The 17,547-nt window shown below is 39.3% G+C and overlaps 1 long non-coding RNA gene across 1 annotated transcript in view; it reads left to right on the top strand.

Moving 5' to 3' along the window:
• Positions 1-954: 954 nt before the first annotated feature.
• The window catches only part of LOC138834511 (uncharacterized), a 52,189-nt gene continuing 35,596 nt past the window's right edge, over positions 955-17,547 (top strand). Inside the window, exons 1-2 of the long non-coding RNA XR_011374154.1 lie at positions 955-1,229; positions 14,862-14,912. This is a non-coding gene — a long non-coding RNA (uncharacterized lncRNA). The remainder of the gene's footprint in view (positions 1,230-14,861; positions 14,913-17,547) is intronic.

A 17,547-nucleotide genomic window follows, 5' to 3' on the forward strand; every position in this document is an offset into this window, starting at 1 on the left:
AGACCTGAATTTCTTGACTTTAAGTAGGCCAGCTTCCCATTCCCACACAGTGCAACAGAGTTACCAAGACATTGAGTTTCAATCCCAGTCCTGGCAGAAAAATGGTACCTTTGCAGTATGGGAGGCCCAATTCTTAAGCCTTTCATTATGCCTCCATTTTATGAATGTGATTGTTTAACTGCTTAATAAAGAATTAACTAAAATCGATCAGTGTCCTATAATATAATTGTGTATAATTTTATCCTAGAATCATTCAAGTACTTCCCAACCATGACATACATCACATTCCATTGGTATTCATATGGATAGGAATGAGTTCCTTAGGATCTCCAGCCATTTGGAGGTGGCAGGAACAGGATTCCAAATGTGAGCTCCAGCTCCCACCACTTCAACCTGGGGATAGGCTACTCACCGGGCTGTCCAAGAATATCAGCAAGACCAATGATTAGACAGGCACCAGTGGCTCTCAGCAGTCCACCTTGATACTTACAAGGCTGTGATGGGAGGATCATGGTCAAAGTCATCCTAGTCAGGAAAGTCCTTGAGACCTCTGTCCAACTTCAGTGCCAACAAAGCCAGAAGCCCAGGGCTCCAGTGTGGAGGGCGAGCCTTGAGCAAAAGCAGTGCACAGACTGTGCCCAGATCCTGAGTTCACGGTCTGGGTCTGGCAACAAACAGACATACAGAACAATCTGTGCAGCCATCCAGCTAAAGCAGGTCACCATCTCATCTCCAAATGAATTGGACATTGTTCCCTGGGAAAAGGGCTGGGGGAGCTCCTATCTTCTTGACTCCGCCCATGCTGCTTGCATCACAGAATTCTGGCCACACCCCCATTCTTTCATGGTTATTTCTGACCAATGGGATACAAGAACGGTGACCACGCCCACATTCCATGCTGCCTAGTAGCACCCCGGATTCCCTCTATTAGTTTACAACACTACCAGCAGTTGAGGAAGGTAGAGGTGGCTGAGTGGTGAGGAAGAGACTCAAGCAACTTTGGAGTATAGTAGGAAATTGAGAAGCCTGCCCGCACCCTTGCTCCCTCCTCACCTTTCCAAGTTGCAGGATTTCAAACCTCAGGCAATGGTGCACTGCCAGCCCGCATAAAGCCATGACCTGGTCCCTGGCCCTGGTTCTCTGCTCTTGGCCCATGTGTTTGCAATGCCGCTGCCATTGCTGCTTGCCCCACCTGGAGCAACCTCCAGCAGCTTTTCCCAGCAGCACAGGTGAGTGGCTGCCCCCAAATCACCACTACCTGGGATCAGACACCCCTCTGGGGGCACCATGACGACTTTCTTGGATCTGAGGAGCAACCTTTCTGTCTTGGGCATTTCTGAAACAGAAACTCATTATATGCTCTAGTTGGACTGGATTGAGGTCCTCCTATCTGGGACAGGTATGCTCCACCAGGATTGGTCCTCTGTAGTTGGGATGGTAAACACGTAGCGTCATGCTCAGTCATCGATTTAGATGGATTATCCCAAACTTTTAGTCCACAGCAGCCGATTCTTGACCACAAGTGAAGCTCTGGGTAGGGCCACAACCATCAGACCTCATTCTCCTCACAGGACAGTTTTGAGGAAACAAGGGATTTATAGAGAGGGAATCTCTGGAGCATGACTTGGCATGGAGGGAGTGGCATTCAGAGAAGGTTCTCTGCAATTCTGTGAGCAAATGACAGGAAGATACCCACAAAGGGCTCAGGTTGGGCCAGTTATTAATCATGCAACAGCTGGGGATTTTGAAACAAACCATGGCTCTCTTTCATCATTACCCTATCCCCATGAGGAAGGGGATCCTTCACTGTGTTGAATTTTGCATCTGGGGAAACCGAGGCACAGAGAAGTCAGGTGACCTCCTTATGACTTCAACTTCACAGGAAGCTCAGCCTGACTTCACTACCATGCTCCCTAGGACAATGGGTGCTATTCAATCCACTTCTTGTGGTAGGAAGTACACTTCTTGTCAGTTGTGGGGTTTGAACCCTAGGCATGGGCACTGTTCCTGAGCTCCTCAGCAAAATGCTAGTGCTCTACCACTTGAGCCCACAGCACCACCTCTGGTTTTCTGATGGTTCTTTGGAAATAAAAGGCTCAAAGACGTTAATGCGGGGGCTGGCTATGAACCATGATCCTCATATTTCAGCCTCCAGTGTAGATAGGATTAGAGTTCTGAGCCACTGGCACTCAACTTCATTTTAATTCTGACTTCTCTCTCTCTCTTTTACAAAAACTGGTTGAATTGGTGCTGGAGAAGGGGGTCCAGCATCCCCATGTGGCTGGAATCCAAGGTGACCTTCTCATTCTGGAGGTGGGCTGTGGGTCAGGGGCTGTCTCGCTCAGCCTGTTGAAACAGCTCCCTGAGGTAAGCCCCACTGTTCCCTGGCTAGACCATGAAATTCATTGTCCATCCAGCCTTACTGGACTTATTGAATTGTATTGCTTTCTACATCATTTTCTAGCACCTGGCCAAACTTATGATACATAGTTATGGAGTGAAAATATAATGCCTTCTTAAGAAAGTCATTGAGGGCTCTGGGAATGTGCCTTCATGGTATGGTGATTGTCTAGCATGCATGAAAACCTGGGTTCAATTCCTCAGTAACACAGAAAAAAAGAAAAAGACTAGAGGGAATGCTGTGCCTCAAGTGGTAGAGTGCTAGCCTTGAGAAAAAAAGCTCAGGAATAATTCCCTACCCCTGAGTTTAAGCCCCAGGACTGGCAAAAAAATTAGTAAATGGAAAATAAAGGACCCATACTTGAAATACATTATTGCTATTTCCATACTGATACCTGATAATAGCCCCTAATTCATGTATTTTACTTATGTTAGGATACTGTGTTGGAAAAAGTTTTGTTCTTTAAGTCACAGCAATTAATGCTAGGAATGTGCTTAGATGTCAGCTGAAGATTAATTCTGGAAATTCAAGGATTCAAAGATTTTGTGTAATCACTGCTAATCACAAAGTGAAAAGTAGTCTAAGTGTGATTTTGAAATCTTTTGGATCAGTTTTGGCATCAAAAAAGCAGAGGCTAATTACTAGTTGTGACAGAAAATAAGGAATAACTCCAGATGGAAGGAAAAAATGATAGTAAATAACGTATACCAGATACTGGTCTAGAGAACCATTTTTAGTTATTGAAGAACTCGTTGTCAACTAGGCTTTTGCTCATTGCCTTTATCATTCTAAATCTCTTAGGCTAGTTCTTAATCTCTGCGTGATAAATGTTTCTCTCTTTTTTTTTTACTTGTGTGCATTTTTTCCTCTTTTTTCTTTTTTAAATTTTTTATTCTTTTAATTTTAATTTTAATTTTTTGTGAACATACTGTACAGAGGGGTTACAATTACATGGACCAGATAATGAGTACATTTATCAATCATTGCAGCCTCCTCCTTTGTTTACCCTTCACATCCCTTCCCAGCCTCTCCCCATCCCCCAACACCAACACCCCCACCCCGCACCAAAGTTGTAAAATTCGTTTTTGACATGACAACTTGTACTTCTCATAGTTGCATCAGGTCCACCTGTACCCTTAAACGACTTGTTTTTCCACATCTCCTCCACAAATTATACCGACATCAAATATAGTCAAAGCAGGGGTTGTAATGTGGGGGAGGGTCATACAAAGCAACAAAAATATAATCTCATAAATGAGTTAGAAACAAAGGCATGAAAGAAAAAAACATTTAAATACATATCAAGGGTTCATTTTCCTAAGATCACATTATCTGACCTTTACTGCTTTACTCATACATATACTAAATATTGCAAATAAGGGAAACAATGGGACCTTTGTTTCCTTGGGCTTGGCTTACTTCACTTAATATAATTTTTTCCAAGCCTTTCCATTACCTAACAAATGGGGAAATGTCGTTCTTTCTGATGGAGGAATAGAATTCCATTGTGCATATATACCACATTTTCTTGATCCATTCATCTACTGAGGGGCATCTGGGGTGGTTCCATATCTTAGCTATGGTAACTAATGCTGCAATAGACAAAGTTGTACTGCTAGCTTTAGTGTGGTCTTGTTTGTGAACATTTGGGTAAATGCCCAAAAGTGGGATTGCTGGGTCATAGGGGAGCTTTATGTGAAGTCTTCAGGAATCTCCATACTGCTTTCCAAAGTGGTTGAACAAGTTTACACTCCCACCAACAATGGAGTAAGGTTCCCTTCTGTCGACATTCCCTCCAACATCTCTTGTTGTTAGAGTTCTTGATTATAGCCATTCTAAATGGTGTGAGGTAGTATCTCAATATTGTTTTGATTTGCATTTCTTTTATGGCTAGGGAGTTTGAGCATTTCCTCATGTGTGTATTGGCCATCCTTCTTTATTCTTCAGAGAAGTTTCTCTTTAAGTCTTTAGGCCATTTATTTATTGGGCAGCTCTTTCTTTGAGGACATGTTGTTGGGGGATATATTTTTTTTTAGTTCCAAGTGTATTTGAGATATGAGACCCTTATCCGTTGTATGGCTAGTGAAGATCTCCCAATCCGTGGGCTTTCTATTGATCTTGCTAGCTAGGTCCTTTGCAATGCAGAAGCTCTGCAACTTCATGCAATCCCATTTGTCCAACCTTTCTTTGATTTGTTGTATTTCCGGGTCTCTACTAAGAAAATTTTGGCCTGTGCCAGGAGACCTAGGGTTCTCCTATTCCATCCTGTAATGTTTTCAGAGTGTCTGCTTTGACTCCGAGGTGTTTGATCCATTTGGAGCTTATTCTTGTGTAGGGTGTTATATAAGGACCTAATTTTAGTTTTCTACAAGTTTTTAACCAATTTTGCCAGCACCATTTACTAAAGAGGCTGTCTTTCTTCCATTCTATTATTTTAGCTCCCTTATCAAGGATTAATTGGGTATAGGTCTATAGGTTCATTTCTGGATTTTCAATTCTATTCCATTGGTCTGAAGTCCGTTCTTTTGCCAGTACCAAGCTGTTTTGATTACTCTGGCTTTATAGTAGAGTTTGAAATTTGGTATTGATATTCCACCAGAAGTGTTCTTTCCATTGAGGAGCGTTTTTGCTATTTGGGGATTTTATTGTTCCATATGAATTTCTCTAAGAATGAGGTTGGAATTTTGATAGGTATCACATTGAATTTGTACATAGCCTTGGGAAGTATTGCCATTTTCACAATATTAGTCTGTCCAATCCAGGAGCATGGGAGATTTTGCCATTTTCTAAGGTCTGTTTTGATTTCCTTTTTCAAGATTTTAAAGTTTTTATCATACCGGTCCTTCCCTTCTTTGGTGAAGTTAATTCCTAGGTATTTTATTTTTAGAGGTGCTATTACAAATGGAGTTACTTTCCTAATTTTATCCACACTTTTCTCATTGTTGGCATACAGAAAAGCCATTGATTTTTTGGGGTTAATTTTATACCCTACTACTTTGCCAAAGTTTTGATTCAGCTTGAGTAATTTGGGAGTGGAGTCTGTGGGATTCTTTAAATACAAGATCATGTCATCTACAAAGAGGGAGAGTTTTATTTCTTCTTTCCCTATTTGGATCCCCTTTATGTTTTTGATCTTGTCTGATTGCTGTAGCTAGGCATCCTAATACTAGATTGAAGAGAAGTGGAGAGAGTGGACATCCTTGACTTGTTCCTGAGTTAAGAGGAAATAGCTTTAGTTTTTGACCATTAAGTATAATGCTGGCTGTAGGTTTGTCATATACAGCCAATATTGTATTGAGGAATGTTCCACGGATTCCTAATTTTTCCAAAACCTTCATCATAATGGGGTGTTGGATCTTGTCGAATGCTTTTTCTGCATCTATTGAGAAAACCATGTAGTTCTTATCCTTGCTCCTGTTGATGTAATGAATAATATTAATTGATTTGCGTCTGTTGAAACAGCTTGCATCCCTGAAATGAATCCTGTTTGATCGTGGTGTATGATTTTTTGGATGAATTGTTGAAGTCTATTGGCCAACATTTTGTTGAGAAGTTTTGCATCAATGTTCATCAAAGAAATGGGTCTATAGTTCTCTTTCTTTGATGAGTCCCTGCCTGGTTTTGGTCTGAGGGATATGATGGCTTCATAGAATGTGTTCGGTAGTAAACTTTCTCTTTCAATTTCATTTTAGAGTTGGAGGAGTATTGGTGTGAGCTCTGCTTTGCAGGCCTTGTAGAATTCTGCTGTAAATCCATCTGTTCCTGGAATTTTCTTAGCTGGGAGGTCTCTTATTGTTTCTATTTCAATGCCTCATATGGGCCTGTTAAGCTGATTTAACTCATCTTGGTTTAGTTTTGGCATGTCAATTTTTGCTACGAAACGGTCCATTTCTGTCAAGTTCTCAAACTTATTAGCATAAAGTTTTGTCAAGTATTCCATTATAAACGTTCTGAATCTGGTTTTTTCCATGGTGATGTTTCCATTCTCATCTCTGAGTTTATTTATTTGGGTGTGTTCTCTTCTTTTTCTGATAAGATTTGCTAAGAGTCTGTCAACATTGTTGATTTTTTCGAAGAACCTACTCTTTTTTTGTTGATACTTTCTATAGTTTTTTTGGATTCTAATTCATTTAATTCTAATTTAATTTTAATTATTTCTTTCCATCTACTGGATTGGGGTTTATCTTGCTGCTCTTTTTCAGGGAGGTTCAGATGTCTCATTAAAGTGTTGGTTTCAGATCTCTCCAATTCGTTGACTTGGGAACTCAGACCTATACCTTGCTCTGAGTACTGCCTTTGCTATGTCGCAGAGGAGCTGGTAATTTGTGTGTACATTTTTGTTGAATATCATGAATACTTGAACTTCAAGTCTCATCACTTCTATGACCCACTGGGGGTCCAACAGTGTTGTTCAGCCTCCATATGTTACCGGAATTTCTTTGGTGGCTTTTAGTGTTGAGTTCTAATTGTATTCCCTTGTGGTGTGAGCGAATGCAATGTATAATTTCAATGTTTCTGAATTTGGACAAGTTTGCTTGGTGGCCAAAAATGTAGTCTATTTTAGAAAATGTTCCATGTGCTGCTGAGAAAAACGTGTATTCTGAATCTGCTGGGTGAAATATTAGGTAGATGTCTTTTAAATCTAGTTGACCTATGCAGCTGTTTAGATCTGCGGTTTCTCTGAATTTTTGCCGAGTTGATCTATCTAGCGGGGAGAGTGGTTTGCTAAAATCCCCAACAATTAATGTCTTTGGATCTATGTGGGATATGAGGGAAAGTACTGTTGCTTGTATAAATTTGAGTGCTACATTTTTTGGCGAATAGATATTAAGGATTGCAATAACCTCCTGAAAGAGAAATCACTTAATTACTATGTATCGACCTTCTTTAACGCTTCTCCCTAATTTTAATTTGAAATCTATTTTATCTGATATTAGGATTGCAACACCCGCCTGTTATTGGGGCCATTTGCTTGGTAGATTTTGCTTCAGCCTTTAACTTTGAAAATGTGTTTGTTTTTATGGGCAAGGTGTGACTCCTGAAGGCAGCAGTTAGAAGGATCTTGTTTTTTAATCCAACTAGACAGTCTATGTCGCTTAATTGTAAAGTTAAATCCGTTAATGTTAAGAGATAGGACTAAGAGGTCTTTGGGAGTTGCTGCCATGTTATCTACCTTCTTGGGGGTTGCGAAAACTGTGTTCTTCCTATGGTTCTTGGATTCTCAGTTTGGGTGCAGTTTCTTGGCCTTTATTGTGGTCTTGTTGGTTTTCTATGTGTAGGATATCTTGAAGAATCTTTTGTAGGCCTGGTTTGTTGGAGATGTATTGTTTCAATTTTTCTTTGCTATGGAAGGTTTTTATTTGGTCTTCAGTTATGAAGGAGATTTTAGCTGGGTACAGTATTCTTGGTTGATAGATGTTTGTTTTCAGGGCTTGTCATACATCATTCCAGGCTCTTCTTGCTTTGATTGTCTATGCTGAGAAATCTGAGGTGATTCTAATTGGTTTCCCTTTATAGGTGATTCATCTTTTCGCCTTGACAGCTTTAAAGATCTTTTCCTTGGTCTGAGTTGATCCTGTGTGTATAATAATGTGACACTGGGATGTCCTATTCTGATCTGGTCTATTAGGAGTTCTAAAAGCTTCTTGTATCTAAATAGGCCTATCTTTTTGCATGTTTGGGAAGTTCTCTGCTATGATCCTGTTAAACAAATTTCCTAGACCATTTACTTCTGTTTCTAGGTGCTCCTCTATACCCATTATCCTTAGATTAGCCCTTCTGATGGTGTCTTCTAAGTATTGGATAGATCTATCATATTTCTTGGATTTGTCTTGCAGGTTGTATGTTCTTTCTCTATAATATCTAGGCTATCTTCAATCCCCGAGATTTGATCTTCTGCATGGTCTAAACTGCTGTCAAGACTTTCTACTTTGTTTTTTATTTCTTTTGCTTCTAATTATTTAGCTTTGATGGCTTCAATTTCTTTATTGAAGCTTTCTTTTAGATCTTGTAAGGACTTCTTTACTTCCTTAATTTGGTGTTCAGTGTTTATTGTCAAATCACTTAGTTAATTGGTTATGGTTTTCTTGGATTCCCATTCCTTCTGTGGAGTTCCATTCAGCATTTCCTTTGTGGTCTCCCTGACTTCCTTCAGCTCTTTGTTAATGGATCCCATGAATGCCTTTAGTGATCTTTCTGTATTCTCTTCCTGCTTTCTCAATTCCTGTATTACTCCTTGCTTATCTTCCTCCTGTTCACGCCATTCCTACCTTTCTCTTTGATTATTCTCACGAAACTGCTCACGCAAATCCTGTATCAGTTTTTGAGTAGCTTCCTCACACTCATGATATTCCTGTATAGACATTTGGATTGCCTCCTCTCTCTCCCTCTCTCACTCATACAGAGTCCTTTGTAGGTTTTCAATCTTTTCCTGCATTGACCTATTGTTTGCCTCCTCTCTCTCCCTATCACGCTCATACAGAGTTCTTTGTATGTTTTCAATCTTTTCATTTATCATGTTTGCCAGCAGTGTTTGTAGAGCTATTTGGGAACTCTCCTCTGAATTATACATTATCTGTTCTGTCCTGTGATTATCATGAGTGGGAGTGGAGATACCCGGACATGCCATTTTTCTTGTGGTTTTCCGGCTTACTCTGCCCATTTGGGATGAAAGTAACAGCAGTTTTGTGCAAGAACACTAACTTTAGGCAAGCATCAACCAAAGTCTGAATTTGCATAGTCAATAGTCTGCAGATACAATCTAGTTCAACAGATATCTCTATTCAACATCAAACAACTATATATTAATGGGCTATGAACCGCTAAGAAGAATTTGGTAAACCAGAAATTATTAGTGTTAGGGAAATTATTAGTGTTAGGAATGGAGTGATGTGGGAAGGTACAGGGAGAGTTAACTAAGTCCTAGTCTCAAAGCAGGAAATAGGTTAGATAGGATGGAAGTAGAGGGAAAACAAGAAGAAAGAGAAAGGGAAAAAAAGAGACCAGAAAAAGTAGAAAATTAAAAATTAGTAATATGCAGATTTGAGAACAAACTATTCAAAGAACGGGAATATATTGAGAGAAGGGGAGGGATATAAAGGAGATGTGAAAAATTTAAAAATAAAAATACTTAAAGTGTTATATAGGTATAAAGAGGTAATACTGCTATTAAGGAATTTAATTCTCAGAAGTTTTGAATTGAGTAATAAATTTGTGGATTAAGTGTGTACACAATGGGGGATAGAGGCTAATAGTCACCTACGGGTTTATCTGAGGATGTGCAGAACAACAATTAAGTCCCATAAAGAGGAACAAAAGAGAGGAAAAGGTGAGAAGCATAAGAAAGAAAGGAAAAAAAAGATCAGAAGTTCAGTCGAGCTAAGCAAAACACAAAAAGAAAAAAAATTTTAAAAGAAGAAAAAAAAAGAAAGAAAAATGCACACATGCATGTATCCCTAAAATAAAGATTATAGGGGGAAAAAAAGTTACTAGAAAACATTTTTTTTTCAAAAAAGGTAAAAATTGATTTAAAAAAGTTTTAGAAAATAAATAAAAATTTAAAGTTGTAATAAAAAATAAGAAGAGGGACAAAAATAGTTCTTTGATTTTTTGGGGAGGGTTGGGAAAAATCCTGTACCTCCCTTGTGTCTGTAATCAGCCTCTGGTTGTAGTCTCTGGTCTGCTTGTGGTCCTGTGGCTTGGTTGGTTTCTTAAGTCAGTTTGTTTGGACAGGCAGAAAAATTTTCTGCTTTACCCAGGATTTTTCGATCCTCCTCCCGAGTTAGTTCAATGAGATGGGGGTGTGCTTTGAGTATCACAAAAGAGGGAGATGGCTTTTTCCTCAAGTTTGGAAATGCTGTGATGAGGCTATGTTCTGGGTAGAGTTGAGGCCTTTCAGCAAACAGTAGCTTTTCCCTGGGGCTAGTTTGTGAGAAACTCACAGAGGCCAGCCTGGAGCCACTCGCAGGGTTTCTGTTTACTGATGTCGAGGCTACTAAAGGGAGGGGCAGTCTGTGGCTCTGATTACCCAATGAAGAAAGCCACTCCCAGGGCTGGTGCCCGAACTGGGTGACTTTTCCCTGGGTGGAGCTGAGTCTGGCAGGTCATGCCGTTAAGTTCTTGTGACCTGCTAAATGACCCTATTTTTATTCCAAGGCCTGAGTTGGAGCTAGCAGCTCTGCGGAGCTTTGTCAGTATCCAATATGGAGATCTCTGGTACTGGGGGGGGGGAAGGGGTGGCCTTCCCTCCTCTGCTACCTGAGAAGGAGTGAGGAAGTCAGGCTTCTACTCACGCTGAGTCTTGGTTCCTGGGTCGTCTCTAGTCTGCGAAATGCAGGATGAATATGTCTGCTTGCTTGCCGCATCTGGCTCTTTTAGTCCCCAGACTCTCTCTGTTTCAGGTATGGTGGTACTGCCCCTGCTGCCACCACTGCCGCCACAGCAGCAGCAGCAGTTTCTGGCAAGAGCTCAGATCTGTCTCCTTGCCTGGATTTTCCCTCTCTGGCCTAACTCTCTGTCCTGTGATGGCACACTTGGTGTTATTCTCTGGCTTAGGACTCTTCACTGGAGCTCTAAAACTGCTTTCTATGGGAGAGCTTGTTTTGCCTCCAGCTTCTCCTCTGCCATCTTCCCGGAACTCCCAAAATGTACCTCCTTCTATGCTGTTGTTTCATACCTTATCTCCTTTGTTTTCTAAAAATCTCAGTCTTTCTATATTTCCCTATGAACATTTCCTGATAGTAAATATACCTATAAAGATGTCACAGGATGCTAATATAAGGGTCCCATAGCTCATGAGTCATTAATGTAACAAAATGGAAAAGGAGACATATTTACTGCTACCTCAATTTTTCTGAAATGCTGCAATGTCATCATTTGGTTAAAATTCCATTCTTTGTTTACACAGTGTCATTCAGTCCACCTAAATGCAAATATGAAATTGGTGCTGGTGGTTTACAACTGTAATCCTAGCTACTCAGGAGGTTGAGACCAGGGCATTGTGGTTCAAAGCTAGCCTTGTCAGGAAAGTCCATGAGACACTAATCTTCAATTAACCACCAGAAACCCGGAAGTGGTGCTGTAGCTAAAGTGGTAGTGTGCACAACTTGAACTGAAATGTGGAGGGACAGTGCCCAGGATCAGAATTCAAACCCCACAACCAACAAAAAAGGTGAAATATGACTTTAAGTTTCCCCAGAAGGAATGACAAGATCAATAATCTTCCCAAGCAAAAAAATTAATTCCAAAAAAATTATTCAGTGCACCTACTTTTGGTAAGTTATGTTATGGAATCTGTGCTGGACATATTCTCTAAAAACAAATTGTTTAGGGATACAGGTGGACCCATTGCAACAATGAGATGTCCATGTCGTTATGTCAAAAAACGAACTTTACAACTTTGGAGAGGGGGAGTATGGGAAGGAATGGGAAGCAGAAACAACGAAGAAGCAACAATGTTTGATAAGAAATGTACACGTTATCTTGCCCGTGTAATTGTAACTCCTCTGTAAGGTATTCCTACAATAAAAAAAGAAAAAATGTAAAATATTAGCTTCACAATAGACATCTAATATTTCTTCTTTGAAGAGTGACGTCTATACAGTTGATGTCACTTGGCTTTCTTACTATCTTAGTTCGAATCCAACCCTGGCAGGAGAGTCTGTCAAACTCTTATCGGTAATTACACAGCAGAAAAGCCACAAGTGGACTTTTGGTTCAAGCAGTATAGTACTAGCTTTGGGGGCAGATTATCAGGAAATAAAACTGTTCAGGGACAGGATCCAGCCTATGAGTTCAAGCCCCATAACCAACACAAACTAAAAAAAAAAAAAAAAAAGCAAACAAAAAAACCCCAGATATTTCACTGGGACCCTGCTTAAAGGAGTACTGGTCTGAGAAAAGGTGCCTTTTTGCTGATCATACTCACTGGATGCTTTTTTGGAATCCTTATTGCTCTCGAGAATTCAGGACCAAACTAAAGGAATTGATAACTGACTCCTGAAACAAGAGAATCATCTCAGGGGAGGAAATACCAGCGGTAAGACACTTTAAAACCTCCGTGTCATTGTTTCTTGGCAGTAGAACTGTTTTGGGGGGTCCAGTCGTGGGCCTGAACTCTGGGCCTGAGCGCTGTCCCTCAGCTCTTCAACTCAAGGCTAGTGCTCTACAACTTGAGCCACAGCACCACTTCTGGCTTAATTTTTGCTTATATAGTGCTGACGAACCGAACCTTGGCCTCATGCATGAAAGGCAAGCGCTCTACCACTGAGGCAATTTCCCAGTCTCTGCAGTAGAACATGTTTAAAACAATGTTATTTCTTTTTGTTCTATGCTGGCCGTCAAATGGCACATTATTTCTTTTTGTAATACTCTCAATTAGAAGTTTACAGAAAAGCTATATATGAGTAAAAACACACACGAAAAAGTCGGGGACAGAGTTTCTTTCAAGCCTTCTGATTTTCTTGTACAGTAAAAATGAAAGCACAAGTTAACTTGAACTTTGTCAATCCTCTATGTTCCATTCCTCTCCTGGGATCAGTTTCCACATCCAGTAGCAGTTACTTCCAGGAACAATCTACGGTGCTGCCTGAGATATAATGAATGCTTTCTTGCTTCATGGAAATAACACAAAGACCCCCTGATCTGAGGTTACACGTGTTTCAGAGACAACTTAGTAAAGAGAAAATATGAAATTTATATTGCTCTTAAATACATTTTCCATGAGAATATTGAGTTCAAACTTTGTAAGTTCTCTATAAAGTAAGGTGAATTTTAAATGGGAAGAAGGTTCTCAGATCATTTTTTTGTGAGTGTATGTGCTGCACATTATTTCCCAACTGTTCATGAGTTAACAGTAAGGAAACAATAGCAATAATAGGAGAAAGAGAAGTTTTGTGTTTAAGTATAAGGGTTCAATACACTATATAAGATTCTACAAATAAGGTGACGTTGAAACAATAAAGCTATGTTCAGTATGTAGATTTGAGAGTGATATAGAGAAAGCATTACTCCCACGTGGAACAGGAAGTATGAGGCCACTCCCTTTCTTAATCACGCTTGCTAATCACGCAACTTTGTAGACAGTAGAATGGAAGCATAATTCTCTTTCCAATGCAACTCAGATATAAGAGCATGGACTTAATTGGAAAAAAAAGTCCATCCTGAGAGAGCAGGGATTATACTAGCCATTAACTGGTGGAGAAGATCACATTTATTTTCTTTCTTTTACTTATGTATTTTTTGTTGGTGGTGGTCTTGGCACTTGAACACTGGGCCTGGGAGCTGTCCCTCGGCTATTCAGCTCAAGGCTAATGCTCTATACTTGAGCCACAGTGCCACTTTCAGTTTTCTTGTAGTTAATTGGAAAAAGAGTCTCCGGGACTTTCCTGCCCGGCCTGGCTTTGAACCCTATCTGAAGATCTCATCACCACCCAGCTTAGGATCACACTTCTAACAGTGAACACACAGCATATATAATGTGCATGTTCATCTATCTTTATATAAATTCGTAAGTTAAAAATATAGGCTACAACTTAGCTTTTTCACTCACAAAAATGTTTGTAATTTAAAAGTTGATACTACTGGAGGAATAAAACCTAAGAATATAAAAGTGTTTGGGAAGTTCAGTTTGCATCCAGCCTGGGCAGAACAGTCTTTGAGAAGCTATAATTAACCAACCAAAAGCTGGATTGGAAACATGGCTCAAGTATTGGAATACCAGTCATGAGCAAGATTGCTGAATAAGATCTTGACGCTTTTGCATACATACATACAATCATACACATATATACAGAGACACTTATATGCACACACAAATACACATATGAAGCAACTCTCAGAATATGTGGAAAAGTTGGAAAACAATAGAAAATATGTCCTGAGTAAGACTAGAACCAAGTGATAATTTTTAATGTTAGAAAGTCCTCAAGAGAACCTTCTTCAAAAAAGTTTAAGAATATTACATACATAGATAAGGACCAGAGATAGTAAGAGAGTCAAGTAATGATTACTAATGGGAACCGGTCCATGGAGGAATGAATCAGAGACTCTTGCAGGTGCATCTGAAAATGTTCATATCCTGTGTCAAATGTTAGAACATCTTTGAAAAGAGTACATGAACACTCTGAGCAGTATAGTGGATAATATTACTGGAGAAATTCAGAATTGCTAGTCTGTATCTAGATTAAATAAACCAAGAAACTATGGAGGGGCAATGTGATACAAGGCTAGAATTCTAGCACTCAGACTAAGAAAGGAGATTAGATAGTGGAATTACACAGTGATACCTTCCCTGGACCAGGTAGTATAATTTTGTCTTAATAAAACAAACCAAACAGGAAAGGAATACAAAGTTGGAAGTTTGGGCTAATTTTGTCATTATGTTTTCAGAAGTCAAGTTTCCTATTGAAATGCAACTCATATGTAATCCTCAGTTGTGTTTTAAATGTTCTCTTCATTACAGAACATTCTTAGATGCAAAATGGCTCATGATTCCCATCCAAAATTTGAAAAAGTAAGTAATCATCATTCTGATATATTCCAAGGATAGGATGAAGGATTTCAAAAGCTTAAGGCTGAAAAAATAGCAAAGTTAATCTAATGTAGCACTATGTAGATCTTGCTAAATTAGAGTTTAGATTTAAAATAAATGTTTTGGTTTTGTTTGTAATTTCATATTCTATAGGATACTACAAAATTCTTTTTTTTTTTTTGGGTCCGGTCATGGGGCCTGAACTCTGGGCCTGGGCGCTGTCCCTCAGCTCTTGAGCTCAAGGCTAGCGCTCTACCACTTGAGCCACAGCGCCACTTCCAGCTTTTTCTTTTTGCTTATGTGGTGCTGGGGAATCGAACCCAGGGCCTCTGGCATGCAAGGCATGTGCTCTACCACTGAGCCACCTTCCCAGCCCACTACAAAATTCTTTTTAAATAGAGGGTTTAATTGACAAATTTACAAATGTTTCTGGAATTCTATTTGCCTAGAATTTTCTTTCATGAGAGTTATAATTAGAACTGTTAATAGATATACCAACACTTCATGTATAAAATGATAATGTGAATAATGTTGACAGAGTTGGCAACAAATGGATGATATTAATTTATAAATTTAGAAAAAGGGCGATTTTCTGAGGCTTTGGTATAAAATGGTATGAAGAGACTAATTGTGTGACATCTTCTTTCTTCTACCTGTATGTAAAACAGGAAGCAATTTCCTTAATTACGTGCATCTGTATACAGTGAGAAAAATGCTAAATTTGGGATTTCTTTTATTTTCGTTTTTGTTTTATTTGTTTGTCCTAGGGCTTGAACTCGGGGACTGGACACTGTCTCTGAGCCTGTTTATGCTCAAGGCCCGTGCCCTACCACTACAACTTCAGCTCACTTGTGGCTGGCTTTTGTTAAGAAGTTTATTGGAGATAAGAATCTAGAGAACCTTCCTGCCTGGGTGGGCTTTTGTCAACCTCTAGTGCATTGGGGTCCCTGGGTAAGGGTAATGAAATCACCAGTACACCGGGTATGCAGAGTGCAAACAGCAATTGTCACTGCATGCTGTGCTTTATTGTTAGTGGTATTTAATGACAAGCAAGCATGATCTTGCCAAGATTTGGTCAGAAGACATTGACACAAAAATTTCAACAGATACATTTTTACTTGACCTATGAGACAATGTCTTAGTATATAATTATATAAACTATTTTAGAGCAAGCTCAAACCAATCAGGAAAATGCTTGACCAGCTGTTCATCTATGCTTAAGCAAGAAGAAGAGCTACTTCCTCAGCTCTCAGGAGTCTGTGACATGTGTTTTTAGATAGGGAGAGAGAACATTTTCCCTCTCTAGCCCGGCATGCCAAGAGCTTTGCTAATACTCAAATACAGTCTTCATATAATCCTGAGGCGAAGCCTGCATCATTCGGCCCCCTCAACATAGACCCTGAGTCTTCACAATTTCCTTCTTTTTTCTTTTGTTTTAAAAGTAAAGCTTTCCACAGAGTTATCATAGATGCTTGCATTGGTTTCATAAAAATCAAATATAACAGTACAAGTGCAGACAAAATAATAACAATCATAATTTCCATACCAATAGCAGTATGTGAAATGCTTTGTAGTATTTCTTTCGGATCTAACCCTTCCAATTGTTTAATGAATGCATTATCAATATTAGAAGCATCATCATTTGTAAATTGTTTACCAAAAATCTCATGTACATTAAATTGTAACTGAGCAATCAATTGAGCAGCAGTAGAAATTACAGATAAATACTGCTGTATTACATTCTAATCATGTATGGATTTATTATATTTTATATTAGTAATGCAAAAGGTAGTAAAATTCCAATTACATTTTAACAATAACTGTTTTTCCACAACCAATAACTTGTTTCCTAACCATTCCACTGTCTGTTTAAGAATATTAATGTGTTTGTAATAGAGCATCAATTTCTACCTGTGAGACCCACAATTCATGTGAATCCCGGTGCCATTCTTCCACAAAGTGCTAATTTGTAAGGCAGTGTGTAGGGCCATTCCAGACACTGCAGCAACAGTGGTAATAGCAATTAAGCTTAAGATTAAGCAATTAAGCAATTAAGCTCCAATGGCTCCAATCATACGCTTTGTACATTTTAGTAGTTTGGTAAAAAATTCAATAACAAAACTCTCCAAAGGATTTTGGGACCACTCTCTTCCTAATTTAGCAGGTAGCCAAATATGAGTTCTTTCTGGTAATATCATAATACTATCACTATCATTAAAATTAAGAGAGGAATTATGCAAGAACACAGGTGACAATTAAAACAAGAAATAGTAGGATAAAATGTAAAATTTCCCACTAAAAATGCATAAGGCAGAGGTACACAAGCAGTTGCATCATAAGATTTGTACAAAGTAAAATTATAAGTCGATGCAGAGTTCACTGTCCTTGAAAACGATCCATTTGATAGCATCACGGGATTCAGCGCCGCTGCGACCTTCCAAAGATGAGTGTGAACAGCAGTGGGTGCAGCCATGAAAACCCATAGAGCATCAGCAATGCCTCCAACTCTCCAGGCCATCAATCGAGCTCCAGTATGCGATCCATTAATGGCTTCCGGCATCCTAGTAACATTTGATAAATCACAATTGGTAATATTCCATTCTGAACATGTGTTAAT

The sequence above is a fragment of the Dipodomys merriami genome, unplaced genomic scaffold, assembly GCF_024711535.1.
Source record: "Dipodomys merriami isolate MVZ:Mamm:240054 unplaced genomic scaffold, mDipMer1.0.p SCAF_2174, whole genome shotgun sequence".
Taxonomy (NCBI): domain Eukaryota; kingdom Metazoa; phylum Chordata; class Mammalia; order Rodentia; family Heteromyidae; genus Dipodomys; species Dipodomys merriami.